The sequence below is a fragment of the Callithrix jacchus genome, chromosome 5, assembly GCF_049354715.1.
Source record: "Callithrix jacchus isolate 240 chromosome 5, calJac240_pri, whole genome shotgun sequence".
Classification (NCBI taxonomy): Eukaryota; Metazoa; Chordata; class Mammalia; order Primates; family Cebidae; genus Callithrix; species Callithrix jacchus.
Window position 1 is genome coordinate 49,244,879 of NC_133506.1, and position 16,466 is coordinate 49,261,344.

Below are 16,466 nucleotides of genomic sequence, written 5' to 3' on the forward strand. Positions count from 1 at the left end.
ACATAGGTGCTCAGTAAAGGTTAGATGTTACTATAAAATAGCTAGGACCAGGTCCACAATTCAACAGACTAATATCTACCAGCCTGTAGGTTCCTGACAGTGCTTCCTTTGATCCCCAAGGCTGGTCGAAGGGCTTCCCACAGTGAAAGAACCCTGTAATATTTATTCAATAACTAGAAGCCCCTGTTTTGCTCAAGGAATGGAGAAACCCCCTTTTGTAAAAACGCACTGATTGCAGAGCCCCCACTTGGTTTTTCACCCCTTCTCTGCACTGATTCATTCACTGCAGTCCTTTGAATGCACAGGCCACTTTGCTTGGAATAGTCTCTGAAGTCTGGAAAGAGAATCCTTTTAGATAGAGCCCCACAATTAGCTCCTCTCCTCATCTGCCTCCTCCACCTCCTCCAGAGGCTGCTGCCTTCTAGGTTCTACCTTTGAGAGCTCAGGTGCCTGCTGCCAATTACATTTCCACCTTACTTGTGAAACTACTGTGTAATTAGCCTAATTACAGGATTGCAGGCCATGGCAGCAGGCTGCCCGGGAAGGGGTATTAACCCTGCATCTGCCATGCACATTACAGCCTACCTCAGCGTCCCAGGACTAGGGAGGTAGGCTCCAGGCCTTACATCCAGGCTCTGGGTGACCACTCCTCCAAGTTGTTCCCTTTCAATGGCCAGAATGTTCGACAGTCTTTTCAGAGTCTGTCCACTACAAACTAACAACAGCATCATAGTAATATTAGCAGCATATACTCATGGCGAAACATTTTCAACAGGACGGAAGTATAAAGTGAGACATAAAAGTTATCTGAACTGACCGGACGCTGTGGCTCACGCCTGTAATCCCAGCAATTTGGGAGGCTGAGAGGGGCAGATCACAAAGTCAGGAGATTGAGACCATCCTGGCCAACATGGTGAAACCCCATCTTTACTAAAAATACAAAAAATTAGCTGGATGTGGTATCATGTTCTTTTAATCCCATATTCTTGTACTTGGGAGGCTGAGAGAGGAGAATCACCTGAAACCAGGAGGCGGAGATTTCAGTGAGCCAAGATCGCACCACTGCACTCCAGCCTGGCGACACAGTGAGACTGGGTCACACACACACACAAGTTGTCCAAACCTGCACACGTACCCCCTGACTCTAAAATAAAAGTTGAAAAAAGAAAAAAAAAGGTCTGAACATTCATCACCTACATTCTAGCTCCATACCCCTAAAGTAACAGTATCTATCAAATGTAGCCAGAAATGTCCTACACACAAGCAAGCTATATGTATAAAGTCTTTGTTCTGCTAATGTTTAGTATCTCTAAATAATAAGTCAAAAACTATGTACAGTTGTGTTTTATGTAGATATATACACCCATAAATGTCTATTCAATTTACTTCACACAATGAGATTATACAATACATAGGTTTTTGTGACTTGCCTTTGTTGCTAAATGATATATCCTGTCTGTCTTTAATGCCTACATATTCGTGATATTATTTTTTATAAGGCTGTGTGGTATTCAACAGAAGGAACATGTCATAATTTATTTAACTGATCTCCTATTATGAAGCATTTAGATTGCATACAGATTTATGCCATAAAAAGAACACATAACTCCAGTGCTTTGAGAGGCTGCGTTTAGTGGATTGCTTGAGCCCAGTAGTTTGAAACAAACTGGGCAACATGGTGAAACGCTGTCTCTACAAAAATCCAAAAAATCCCACAAATTAGTTGGGCATGGTGGGGTGCGCCTATAATCTTAGCTACTAGGGAGGCTGAGTTGGGAGGATCGCTTGAGCTTGGGAGGATCGCTTGAGCTTGGGAGGTCAAGATTGCAGTGAGCTCAGATCGTGCCACTGCACTTCAGTTTGGGAAGCAGAGTGAGACCCTGTCTCAAAAACAAACAAGTCAACAAACAAACAAAAAAGGGCATGAAACCACACAAATGAGTTCCCGGCACTTGTGAAGGAGATGGGGGTGGGAGGCAGCTTCCAAAATAGTTAGATGTGGTCCAAGAAGCAGGAGTAGGGAGGCCTGTAAATCTTCCCATTAACCCTTTAGTTAGTTGCTGGATCCTAGGAAGCCCTAGATGATTCCAGATACAGGCGTTGAAGGGCGGCTGTTGACCAATCAGTGTGGAAACCGTCCTATATTTTAACCACTGTCTTCCTGGTCATAGCACTTGAATGCTGCTGTATTTGAGTATATTCACAAGTTTCTAACCCTAGAATTCTTGGGTTAAATGGTATAAACTCTTTTAGTCTCAGTAAGTCTATTATCAAACTTTCCCTTGGAGTCTGTTTTTTTTTTTTTTATAAAAATAAAACAGTAATAGTAATAGATAGCATTTATGAGAGCAAAGCAACATACTAAAGGCTTTTTATACTTGATGTCCCGTAATTTTCCTAAGAGGGCTACGCGACAGGCACTTTATCAACCTCGTTTTACAGACGGGGAATCTGAGACTCAGAGGTAAATGACCTGTCAAGGTTCACACAGCAAATCAGAGGTGTCACAATTCGAACTCATTTCCACAGGGCCCTGAAACCACCATTCTACTGGCTTTCTAAATCTTGTTGAGCTGGGCGCGGTGGCTCACTGCTGTAATCCCAGAACTTTGGGAGGCTGAGGTGGGTGTATCACCTGAGGTCAGGAGTTCGAGACCAGCCTGGCCAACATGGCAAAACTCAATCTCTATTAAAAATACAAAATATTAGCCGGGCATGGTGCAGGCATCTGTAATCCCAGCTATTTGGGAGGCCGAAGCAGGAGAATTGCTTGAACCTGAGAGGCAGAGGTTACAGTGAGCCAAGATCACACCATTGTACTCCAGCCTGGGCAACAGAGCAAGACTCTGTCTCAAAAAAAAAAAAAAAAATCAAATCTTATTGACATGTGAAGATCAGGAAGGAGGCCCACAGTCTCCCCATCAAAGCGTCCATAAGCACACCTGCATACATGTGCAAAGACACACTTGGATGTAGATGGACACAAGGAGCTGGGATGAAAACCAAAGATGGCGAAAAGAGAAAAGAACAAGATTAATATCAGGTCACTGTCAACAGCAATTTGTGTCACAGTGAATGGCATTTATATCAATTGGCTACACAACCTGGGCCTTTTCAGGCCTCACATTTTTTTTTAATCAGTAAAATGGGAATTATTATCCACTCCAATAGAAGTGTTGAACAGAATTGAGTTAATCCATGTAAAATGCCTGATGTCTGGTAGGACAATTCACAGTTACTGCTAAGTTCTCTGTGCAATGCCAAGAACATCTTTTTTTTTTTTCTTTGAGATGGAGTTTTGCTCTTGCTGCCCCAGCTGGAATGCAATGGCATGATCTCGGCTCACTGCAACCTCTACCTCCCCGGTTCAAGCGATTCTCCTGTCTCTATTTTCTGAGTAGCTGGGATTACAGGTGCCCACCACCAGGCCGGCTAATTTTTTTGTGTGTTTTTAGTAGAAACAGGGTTTCACCATGTTAGTCAGGCTGATCTTGAACTCCTGACCTCAGGTGATCTGCCTGCCTGGGTCTCCCAAAGTGCTGGGATTACAGCTGTCAGCCACGGTGCCCGGCAAGAACGTCTTAAACTCTTTTTTTTTTTTTCAAGACGGAGTCTTGCTCCGTCTCATAGGTTGGAGTGCAGTGGCATAATCTTGGCTCACTGAAACCTCTGCCTCCTGGGTTCAAGCAATTCTCCTGTCTCAGCCTCCTGAGTAGATGGGACTACAGGTGTCCACCACCATGCCCAGCTAATTTTTGTATTTTGAATAAAGACAGTTTCACTATGTTGGCCAGGCTGGTCTTGAACTGCTGACCTGGTGATCTGCCTGCCTTGGCTTCTGAATTGTTGGGATTACAGACTTGAGCTACCGCACCTGGCCCAGCTTAAACTCTTGGCAGCATAGTTCTATAATATATAACCAAGCAACAGTCCTGCTGCAACCACATTAAAATTCGTCCAAAAACATTTCCCAATCCCATGAATAATTATTTACCATTAAAAAATCAAAGGTTGGGCACAGTGCCTCACAGCTGTAATTGCAGCACTTTGGGAGGCTGAGGTGGGCAGATTACTTGAGGCCAGAAGTTTGAGACCAGCCTGGGCAACACGGTGAAATCCCCATCTCTACACAAAAATACAAAAAATTAGCTGGGAGTGGTGGCGCACACCTGTAGTCCCAGCTACTTGGGAGGCAGAAGCATGAGAATCGCTTGAATCCAGGAAGCAGAGGTTGCAGTGAGCCAAGATCACGTGACTACACTCCAGTCTGGATGACAGAGACTCTGTCTCATAAAAAAAAAAAAAAGATCGGAAACATATGATTAAATTTAAAAAGACAAGGATGGGTCCTTTCCCCCCACCTAGTGCTTCTGGGCCTGCAGGTCTCTGTCGAGCCGCGGATATGGGTCTCTGTTCCGCAGGATGGGGTTTGTTAAAGTTGTTAAGAATAAGGCCTACTTTAAGAGATACCAAGTGAAATTTAGAAGACGACGAGAGGGTAAAACTGATTACTATGCTCAGAAACGCTTGGTGATACAGGATAAAAATAAATACAACACACCCAAATACAGGATGATAGTTCCTGTAACAAACAGAGATATCATTTGTCAGATTGTTTATGCCCGTATAGAGAGGGATATGATAGTCTGCGCAGCATATGTACACGAACTGCCAAAATATGGTGTGAAGGTTGGCCTGACAAATTACACTGCAGCGTATTGTACTGGCCTGCTGCTGGCCCGCAGGCTTCTCAATAGGTTTGGCATGGACCTATTCTAGATCTATGAAGGCCAAGTGGAGGTGACTGCTGATGAATACAATGTGGAAAGCATTGATGATCAGCCAGGTGCCTTTACCTGCTATTTGGATGCAGGCCTTGCCAGAACTACCACTGGCAATAAAGTTTTTGGTGCCCTGAAGAGAGCTGTGGATGGAGGCTTGTCTATCCCTCATAGTACCAAGTGATTCCCTGGTTATGATTCTGAAAGCAAGGAATTTAATGCAGAAGTACACCGGAAGCACATCATGGGCCAGAATGTCGCAGATTACATGCGCTACTTAATGGAAGATGATGAAGATGCTTACAAGAAACAGTTCTCTCAATACATAAAGAACAGCATAACTCCAGACATGGAGGAGATGTGTAAGAAAGCTCATGCTGCTATACGAGAGAATCCAGTCTATGAAAAGAAGCCCAAGAAAGAAGTTTAGGAGAAGAGGTGGAACCGCCCCAAAATGTCCCTTGCTCAGAAGAAAGATCTGGTAGCTCAAAAGAAGGCAAGCTTCCTCAGAGCTCAGGAGCGGGCTGCTGAGAGCTAAACCAAACAGTTTTCTATAAGGATTTTTCAGATAAAGACAATAAACTTATGGACAGCAATTAAAAGAAAAAAACAATAAAAAAATAAAAAGACAAGGATGAAAATGAACTGCAATGCAGTCTACAGTACTGTTAACATTTTGACATTTATGTTGATGCACATTTGTATTTATATACTATTAAAAGTCCCCAATGTTCTGTCTTCTTGCACATTCTGCTGGGGGCTGTTTTTTTTTTTTCTCCCTCCAGGTCATTCTCCATTGTCTGACCACCTCACGCTTTGGAATCCAGTTTTTGGGCAGCTTATGACCCTTGCTCTCTTTAACTGAAATACAAGGTCCACACGCTCTGAAAGGTTTTCCCTTCTGGCCTTCTCCTCGATTTTCTTTCTGCTCATCAGGTCTTTGAACAGCGTAACCTGCTTTCCTTGCTGAACCCCAGTAGACACTGTGGGAATCTAATTTCTTTACACCGGGGCTGGGGCCCCTTTTCTGGGCATCTGTCTCTGCACCCCAACCCCATCATCATCTGATCACACTTCATTATACTGAATGGTTAACACCTGCTATGGATTGAATATGTCCCCCAAAGTTCATATGTTGGAAACTTAATCCCCAATGCAATAGTATTGAGAGGCAGGGCCTAAACGAGATGATTAGGTCAAATGAAGGCTCTGCCCTCATGAATGGATTAATGGTGTAATTGTGGGAGTGGGTTAGTTAGCAAATGAGTTTGGCCCCCTCTTGCTGGCTCATGCTCTTTTGTCTTTCTGGCTTCCACTATGAGATGACACAGCAAGAGGGCTCTTGCCAGAGAGCCTTCATCTTGGTTCCAGAGCCAAGAGCCAAATAAATTTCTTTTCTTTATAAATTACCTCCTCTGTTGTATTTGTTATAGCAACACAAAACTAAGACATAATCTGTCAGTTTCCACCACGGGTCTGTGAACTACATGAAGGCAGCCAGCCATGTTAAAGTGAACCAAAAATAGAGCCTCGATGTCTAGCATAAGAGCTTGGCACGATGTGCTCAATATGCACTCACTGAATTGATGAGCAAATCCATGTGATTTTTACTTAATAAAGAATCTAAGTGTGGGACGTATGTGTCTTTATGTTCCTTGAGACAGGTTAGGGTGGGAGAGTAATGGACTGAACCAGGAACACGTTCCTTCACTGGGATACCTTAGAACCTAGATCGGGGGCTTTGCAGTCTTTCAAGAATCATGCAATGACAAACATCTGGAGTTCATTCCAGCAAAGAGCTAGAGAAACAGGAATAATATTACTCGTGACTATTGTGCTTAGACTCTCTATAGGATACCCAGATTCTACAAGTGTTGCACCCAGTGGCTGGTGCACAGAAACCAAAGTTTCAACCACACTGTGTTGCACAGATATTTCTTCTGCAGTTCCCATTACTACTTTTATTTAAAAGGCATGCAGACAGGTGTCTTGTTTTGTTTTGCAGATATTTGATGTGCAGTGGGACACTGAAATTAACACCCATAAAATCAATAGGTGGAGAACATTAAGAGAGTGTTTGTAGATGTGCAGGAAGGTTTGTGTGTGCATGTATGGGACTGCGTGGGTGAGAATAAGCAGAGCCATTTGAAGTGGTTGAGAATGTGCTTTTTCTCCAGAAAAGAGGTGTGATCTGAGAGACCAAAATAGACACCCCTCTATTAACTAAGATGAACTCTAAGATTAAAGAAACAAAGTTACCTACAAGGGCTCAGGACCTGGCTGGCATGGCATATTTCTAAACTCCTATGGCTGCAAGAGAAACCACGATCGCTGAAGTTCCTAACAGTAGGCATTACCAGATCCCTCCTAACTTTGATTTACAACCCAGATGACTACAGCTCTGATTGAACAGAGACCTTACAGACATTCTTCTCTGATAAATTACTACAGATTTTTAGCCAGTTTCAGCCAGCTGTAGAGGCTGGGTACAAACTGTCATGCCCTTTAGTTTAGCTTTTGATGTAAAGAGCCAAATTTCACCTCATGTTAGTGCTAAAACTTAGGATGTATGTTACATACATCTTATGGTCTGATTGTTCTAGCTAAGACTTCCAGGACTATGTTGCGTTAACAGTGGTGAAAGTGAACATCCCGGTTATGATTTAGATTTTAGAGGAAAGGCTTTCCACTTTTCCCCACTCAGTATGATACTAGCTGTGTGTCTCTCATATATGGCTTTTTATTATGTTAAGGTATGTTCTTTCTATCTGTCTTTTTTTGGAGTTTTTTTTTTATCATGAAGGGATGGTGAATTTTGTCAAATACTTTTTCATGATTGATTAAAACGATCATATAGCTTTTGTCCTTCATTCTGTTGACATGATGTGTCACATTAGATTTGCATATGTTGAGCCATCCTTGCATACCAGGGATAAATTCCACTTGGTTATGATGAATGATCTTTTAAATATTTTGTTGAATTTAGTTCACTAGTATTTTGTTGAGAATTTTGGCCTCAATATTTATCAGAGATAGTGGCCTGTAGTTCTTTTTTTTTTTTTTTTTTGGTATGTCTTTGTCTGGTTTTGGTTTCAGGGTAATAGTGAACTCATAGAATGAAAGTGGAAGTATTCCCTACCTTTTTATTTTTTGGAATAGCTTGAGTAGGATTGGAATTTAGTTCATTTTGTCAGGCCATGTTTTTCTGGATGGTGTTGATGCTTATAGATGTTGTTTGGTGTCTGGGCATTGAAGAGTTAGATATTTATTGTAGACCTTATTGACTGGGCTTTTTTGTACCTGTCCTTGGGAAAGCTTTCTAGATATTCAAAAGGACCTGGGTCTTGTGATGTAGGCTGTGTCTGCTTTATGTGGTACCCAAAGCCCAGTAATGCTGTGGTTCTTGCAGATTTGTAGAGGTATTATCTTGATGGTCTTGGACAAGGTGCAGAGGAATTCTCAGGATTACTAGGCAGAGACTCATTCTCTTCTCTTACCTTCTCCCAAACAAATGGAAACTTTCTCTCTGTCCTGAGTCACCTGGAGCTGTGGATAGAGTGACACAAACATGCCTGTGGCCACCACCACTAGGACTGCACTGGGCTAGGATGCACTGGGCCAGGCCTGAAGCCAGCATAGCACTGGATCTTGCTCAAGACATGCTGTTAACAACTCCCTGGCTAAAGCCTATGTTCCACTCAAGGCCCTGGGGCTCAATAATCAGCAGATGGCAAAGCCAGTCAGGCTTCTGTCCTTCCCTTCAGTGTGGTGAGTTGCCCCAGGCCCCGAACATGTCCAGAGGTGCTATTCGGGAGCCAGGGACTAGAGTTGAAACCCTTAGAAGTCTACCTGCCATTCTGTTATACTGCAGCTGGGCTGGCACTTAATGAGATGCACTCCTTCCGATTTTCCCTCTTCTTTCCAAAGGCAGAGGAGCCTTTTCACATGGCCACCACCTACACAGGCCCATGTGGAGTACTGCCAGACTACTACTGATGTTCCCTTAAGAACCAAGGGCTCTTCAGTCAGCTTGCGATAAATGCTGCCTGGCCAGGGACTCGCCTTTCAAGGCAGTGGGCTCCCCTCTCATCACCCGGGGTGGGTACAGAAATATTGCTCAAGAGCCAAGATCTGGAATCGGACCCCAACAGCCTGCTTGGTGCTCTACACCACCATGGCTGAGCTGGTACCTGATTTTTGGTTCTTATGAAGGTGATTTTCTTTTGCGCAGATAGTTGTTAAATTGGTGCCCTGTGCGGGAATGATCAGTGTAGCGTTCTATTCCTCCTTCTTGCTCCACCCCAGGTCTCCCTAGAGATTACTTAAAGTATAGGAGGATGTGTGTAGGTTACATGCAAATACCACACCATTTTATATAAGATAATTGAGCATCCATGGATTCTGGTATCCTTGGGGGCTCCTGGAACCAATCTCCACGGATACTGAGGGATGACTGAATACAAGATCATATTATAAGAACGATTTGGCTGGGTGCAGTGGCTCATGCCTATAATCCAAGCACATGGGGAGGCTGAGGTGGGCATATCACTTGAGGTCAGAAGTTCAAGACCAGCCTGGCCAACATGGTGAAACCCCATCTCTACTGAAAATACAAAATTAGTCGGGCATGGTGGCATGCACCTGTAAGCTACTTGAGAGACTGAGGCAGGAGAATCGCTTGAACCCAGGAGGCAGAGGTTGCAGTGAGCCATGATCACACCACTGCACTCCAGCCTGGGTGACAAGTGTGAAACTCCGTCTCAAAAAAAAAAAAAAATCATTTTCCCTGTGTTTTAGTCAAAGACATTATGAGCACCTTTCATTACATATTCTTTACTGCAATTCTTAGGACTATCCAGCATTCCATTTTATGGGGGGCTATAAGATGTCATTCCTTTGTTGGACGTCATTTAGGCTATTTTCAATTTTCCACTATTTATTATAGTTCAATTTGTCATTTAAACATATCTGTTTACCAAATGAAATAGTACTTGGGAAAAAGCTTTGTGAAAATTCACAGTTACTTTCTTGTTATTTCCATCGTGATTGGCTCATTTGACTATGTTACTCGTTTTGCCCTGACCCAATAGTAAGTGCTCTGAAGGTGAAAATAGCTCCTTAATTCCTGCTTTGAGGTGTGCTGGCCCCAGCACAGCACTGAGCATATGAGCATATGACAGATGCTTATGGGAGAGATCAGATGGAATGGTCAGTGATGCCTGGTCAATTGCAACAGCATCATTCTCCATTTGAAAACACTGATCACACACAGTCTATGTTCTTTTTAAGTTACAAGTAGTTAGGAAAACATTTTATATTATTTTAACTTTTTTTTTCTTTTTTGAGACAGAGTCTCACTCTGTCGCCTAGGCTGGAGTGCAGTGGTGTCATCTTAGCTCACTGTAATCTCTGCCTCCTGGGTTCAAGCGATTCTCCTGCTTCAGTCTCCTAAGCAGCCGGGACTACAGGCGTGCACCACCACATCCAGCTGACTTTTTTGTATTTTTAATAGAGACGAGGTTTCACCATGTTGGCCAGACTGGTCGAACCCCTGAACTTCAGATGATCCACCCGCCTCGGCCTCCCAAAGTGCTGGGATTACAGGCGTGAACCACCATGTCCAGCCAAAGATGCTTCTTCTTCTGATATTTATTGTTGTTTAACAAACTACTTCAAAACTTGTGGCTTAAAACATCAATGGTTATTATTTCTCATGATTCTGGAAGCTTCTGGCATTTCTGTGCTTCATAAGTATTGGCTTGGTCACATCGTCTCCCTTCTTTGCTTGCCTAGTAATTTAAAAAAACTGTTTGCCAGCCAGGCACAGTGGCTCATGCCTGTAATCCCGGCACTTTAGGAGGCTTGAGTCTAGGAGTTTGAGAACAGCCTGAGCAACATAGCTAGACCCCGTGTCTATTAAAAACATTATAATTTTTAATAAAAAATTGTGTGCCAGGCATGTATTTTACTTTTTTTTCTTTTGAGACGGAGTTTCGCTCTTGTTACCCAGGCTGGAGTGCAATGGCGCGATCTCGGCTCACCGTAACCTTCGCCTCCAGGGTTCAGGCAATTCTCCTGCCTCAGCCTCCTAAGTAGCTGGGATTACAGGCACGCACCACCATGCCCAGCTAATTTTTTGTATTTTTAGCAGAGACAGGGTTTCACCATGTTGACCAGGATGGTCTCGATCTCTTGACCTCGTGATCCACCCGCCTCGGCCTCCCAAAGTGCTGGGATTACAGGCATGAGCCATTGCGCCCAGCCCACATTTTACTTTTTATGAATTATCTCAAGCTCTGTTCTGGGATTCAGTTAAGTTCCTTGGAAACAGTTTGATCCTTTTAGGGTCTAAGATGTGTTAGGTGGGATCAGAGCACTGTTTAGTCCAGAGCTAATTAGTCTCCGCTGCTGAGGTGAGATTCTTCTGAGGACTCCGCCTAGTGCCTTATGAACTGTGAGACTGTCCAGGTTGGCTGCATGAGCTCTAATACGCTCTCCTCTCATCCAATGCTCTAATCCAAGAAAATATGACTGAGTCCATTCTTGTGAAGCAGAATTGCCCAGGAAGCCCACAGACTCATGAGAAATAATAGAAATTTGTTAAACAATAAATAACTGGAAAAAAAGAGCTGGATCCAGTTCTTTGCACAACCTCAGGCAGGTGTTGCTAGTGTGTACTGATGGGCGCTCAGCTGAAGTCCTCTGGAGGGCCCTTTGTAGATCTCTGGAGCTCTCTCTGCTGCATTTTGCTCTCCGGCACGCTGTCCACCTGAACTCCTTCAGTGCCTCAGTCTCCCCAGCCTCTCAGCTTCATCTCCTCAACTCAGAGAGAGCCTGTCCTGTCCCTCCTGGGCATGCTGAGTTCAAGGTGCCTCTTACCATACTAGTAGAGATTCCTTGAAATGCTGTCTGGAAGAGTTCCCTTATAGACAAACTCTTGGAATTCATAACTCAGAAAGTGGAAACTAAACATTGTGTGTCCTCACTTATAAGTGGGAGATAAGCTATGAGGACGCAAAGGCATAAGAATGATGCGATGGACTTTGGGGATTCATGGGGAAGGATGGGAGGGGGATGAGGGATAAAAGACACATTGGGTCTGGGCACGGTGGCTCACGCCTGTAATCCCAGCACTTTGGGAGGCCAAAGTAGGCGGATCACCTGAGATCAGGAGTTCAAGACCAGCCTGACCAACAACGTGAAACCCCGTCTCTACTAAAAATACAAAAATTAGCTGGGTGTGGTGGTGAGTGCTACTTGGGAGACTGAGACAGGAGAATTGCTTGAACTCGGGAGGTGGAGGTTGCAGTGACCAGAGATTGCACCACTTTACTCCAGCCTTGGCAATGGAGCAAGACTCTGTCTCAGAAAAAAAAAAAAGAGAAAAAAAAGGACACATTGGGTATAGTATACACTGCTTGGGTGATGGATGTACCAAAATTTCAGAAATCACCACTGAAGAACTTATACATGTAACCAAATGCCACTCGTGCCCCAAAAACCATTGAAAAAAAAAATCCTGGACTTCAGTTGTCCAAGGTGAGTCAAAGACTGAGGCAAATCTCCTATGGAATGGGCAGGTTGTCTATCAGTGAATTGCCTTTTCATCTGGGATCTGATATTGGGATCAAATTGGCATCTGTAACTCCTCACATTATTTCAAGTACTGGGTCTTGGAGCCACAAAACTTTGCTAGCTAAAAATAAATACGAAATAAATAAATAGGTGATTCTGATAATTCCTTGTTTAAAAAGTACATGTACCACCTAAGAGATTTTACTGTGCCCTCTGAGCTGCATTGTTATTTGTTGCTAATAGTAGCTGAAGTACTGACATTGATGAATGGTAGGCTTTTCAAAATATTAGTTCCATGTAGTTAGTGCGTCCTTTTAATAGTAACACTCACTCATCAGCTTCTGTGTTAGCCAGAACTCTTGCTGGAAAATCATGGAAGTCAACTGAGAGTAGTTTAAGAAAAACTTTCACAACAAATCCCTCTACAGAAAGGAAATTGAGAGGCTGTTTAGCTGAAAAGCCTAAGAGGAAGGGCCTGATTCAGTCTTCAGATCTCTCTCTCCTTTCCTGTAAATTCTGCTTCCTTCTCCCTATCTTCATTTTCCGACTGGTGGGACCAGATTTATGCCAGCCTTAAGGTTTTGATCTCCAAATAAATAAATAAAAGAATACTTAATCTGATATCTCTGGCAAAGTCCTGGAGAGGGGAATCTCAGGTGGCTAGGTTTGGGTGCCATGCTCCTCCTTGGTGTGGGGTCAGAAAAGGGTAGGCCCACAGGGTCATGTGATTTCAGCAGGATTCCTGTGGAGTGGGGCTTTTCATCCTTGGCAACACTGCTACTCTGGGATGGATGATTCTTTGCTGTGGGGCTGTCCTGTGCATTACAGGATGCTTAACAACCTCCCTGGTCTCTACCCACTGAGGTACCAGTAGTTCCTCTCTCCTTTCCCTATAGTTGTGACAATAAAAAATGTCTCTAGATGTTGCCAAATGTCTTCTGGTGGGCAAAATTGCCCCCATTAAGAAGCACTTCTATGAAGCAAGAGTACCTTTCCTTGGGTAGAGATGCTGGGCAAGGCAGGGTGGGGTGGCTCACGCCTAGATTACCAACACTTTGGAAGGCTGAGGCAGGGGGATCACTTGAGTTCAAGAGTTGAAGACCAGCCTGGGGCAACATGATGAGACCTTGGTGCCTACTAAAAAAAAAAAAAAAAGAAAAAAAATAGTCAGGTGTGTTGGTGCATGCCTACAGACCAGCTACTTGGGAGGCTGAGGCAGGAGGATTGCTTGAGCCCGAGAGATGGAGGCTGCCGTGTGCTATGACAGTACCGCTGCACTCCAGCCTGAGCAACAGAGTGAGACCCTGTCTCAAGAAAAAAAGAAAAGAAAAGAAAAGGAAAAAAAGAGATACTGGGTAGGAATACAGGCCCAACATCAAAGTCAATGTGTTTTCTGAGTGAAACAGAAGGAGGTGGACCTACAGATGCAATTTGTTACTGTATGATGAACAATTTCAGTGGCAGTAACTTAGCGCAGTGCTTTAATTTCACAAAATAATTTTGAGGGAGGATTCATAAAAACTGGGAATTACCTGTGAAAATGTGAGATTCATATAAGTGTCATAGCAGAACTGGAATAAATGAATACTCCTGGTGTCATGATGAAAACTATTAACTAAGACCGTGTCTGATTTGTTTTCTGCTATATTATTCTGATTGTGTTATTTCATAACACAATCCTTGAAACTGGGCGATTTATAAGAAGCAAAATGTAGTTTTGCTACAGTTCTGGAAGCTGGTTGAGGAGAGTCATCTGGTGAGAGCCTTCTTGCTGATGGGGCCTCTGCAGAGCTGTGAGGCTGCACAGGGCATCACACGATCACATGACATGAGGGCTGAGCATTGCCGCTCAGGTCTCTCCTCTTCTTATAAAGACACCAATTCCACTCTCATAATAACCCATTAATCCATGAAAGAATTAATTTATTAATGCGGACAGAGCACTTGTGACCCAATCACCTCTTAAAGGTCCAACCCCTCAATACTGCCACACTGGGGATTAAGTTTCAACAAGAGTTTTGGAGGTGACAAACATTCAACCCAGAGCAGACTAAACACCAAGTTTTGGCTCAATATTGTACTAGGTACATGACCATTCTTAAATTATTGAATCTTTTAAATCATTGGTTTCCTCTAATATAAAAGATGACTCATGACGTCAGGCATCCAATTGCTGATGTATGTGAAACTGTGAAGTGTTGGCAAATGGAGTATTATTTAAACATATTCTTCAATCAGTTGAATATGAAAGCTACTTGGATGAGTTCTGATTTTTTTAGAATCAGAAAATTTCCACCTTTCCTTCCTTCTTCCCTCCTTCCCTCTGTCCCTTCCTCCCTCCCTCCTTCTTTTTTCTCCCCACCCTCCTCCCTCTTTGGCTCTTCTTTTCTTAATTTTTTCTTTCCTTTTCTTTTTGGCTTGTTGGTCAATGTAGAGATGCCAGTGTTGCAACAAAGAAGTTGCTTTTATTTTCTAGTATGTTTCAAGAAGCAAAAAAAAAAAAAAAAAAGAAAATTGCTTGCTTGATTTATTACCAGTTTATTGTGCTGTTAAAAATTTAAAAAAAAAAAAAAGGAAAAGAAAGAAAAACATTTCCAGTTAATTGAGCTAACTGGTGGGTGAGAGGCCGAGGAATGATACCATCCTTACCAAGGCAGATACTATGTCCCGAGAGCACACGTATGTTCTCAACCTTCTGGCTGGGTTCCACCTTGGTAATAATCCAACCAGTTAATTCAGTGGGATTTAAGCTTCTGGTCTTTGTCTGAACAAATTAGAAATTGCCAGAAAATGTTACAACATAGTGTAGATTCCAGTTGTAGTGAAGGGTAGACTATACCCCAGAAACAAAACAAATGACCTAATCCACTGTCAGATGTGGGGGCTTTATGATTCATCTCTTAAAAGAGAGTTATGGTAGGGCTTACTTCCCAAGTGAAGGAAAGAAAATGGGCTCTTCCATCGAATCCAGTTGTAGGAAAATTTTGGAATGTCACCTTGTAGAGTAAACGTTGCTTGCCTCTTAGATTAGGTCTGTGATTTATTATGCAAGATCTCCTTTAGAGCTTTTAGTAAAGAATGCTGTATTTGTTCCTTTTCTGTTTGTAAAAATAGGCATTTGGGTGTGACATCCCTTAGGGTGATCGCTGTCAGTGGATTATTTTTCATATTCTTGTGTCAATTCTAAAAAATCGCTGAAATAAACACATGTTTCTCAACCAGTTAAATATCTCCTAAAAGATGCTTTCTTCTCTTTAGTGGGAAGCTCTGGATACTTCGCAGAAAAAAAAAATCTGCGCTCTTTAAGTTGGAGAGTCCACGCTGATATTCATCACAATTTACATTAGAATAGTACAAACTACAGGAAACCATAGAGAGAGTGGGGGGTGAAATTTTTATTATGTGCTGGGCGAGGAGGCTGAGTGTTTATAGTCTGGGAACGGATACTAGCAGAAGGTTTTCTGTTGCTGTTAGGGAGAGCTCACATTCCCTTCCCTCCCACTCACCGCCATCTACAGCTCAGCTTTGGAGTCAAAATAACACTCTTGCTACATTTAGTAGGACTAAGATTTTTTTTCTACCTTTGGCATATTCCTACAGCTGGAAATTAGGGAAGCAAGGAAGCTGTTGAATACCGTTCTAGCTAAGCACGTTCATCGTATTCTTTGTCATCTTCCTTTGGAGTTTCTGTTTTGCTCTGCTGTAAGGACCGATTTCCTCTCTAATGATATTTTCATAGGACCCTGTTGTTTGAATGTTTGTTTCTGGACCGTTTGAGGTTTCCTTTACTGGTATTGTTATTATGATTGGAGAGCCGATCTGATATCTGTGAACTTTTGCAGATGCCTGAATAGTGAGTGAGGTAGAGAGGGGAGATATATTTGAGTGTGTGGTGCCGGGGAGAGAAAGAGACACTTTCTGTGTTCTTCCCAGCTTGTCTTCAAACGCACCATGCTATCCACACACGGTGAGGAGAATTATCTCAACTGTTTTTAAGTTTTAAAGTGCCAGCGAACAGAAAGAACAAACCAAATCACTTTCTTTTCAAGGATATCTGAGAAATCTGGCCACACCTCATTTTTAAAAGCATAACATGTGAGTGACCAGGAC

At 43.0% G+C, this 16,466-nt stretch overlaps 1 pseudogene; it reads left to right on the plus strand.

Moving 5' to 3' along the window:
- The first annotated feature begins 4,299 nt into the window (after window positions 1-4,299).
- On the plus strand, window positions 4,300-5,369 carry LOC144582863 (large ribosomal subunit protein uL18 pseudogene; annotated as a pseudogene).
- Window positions 5,370-16,466: the final 11,097 nt, after the last annotated feature.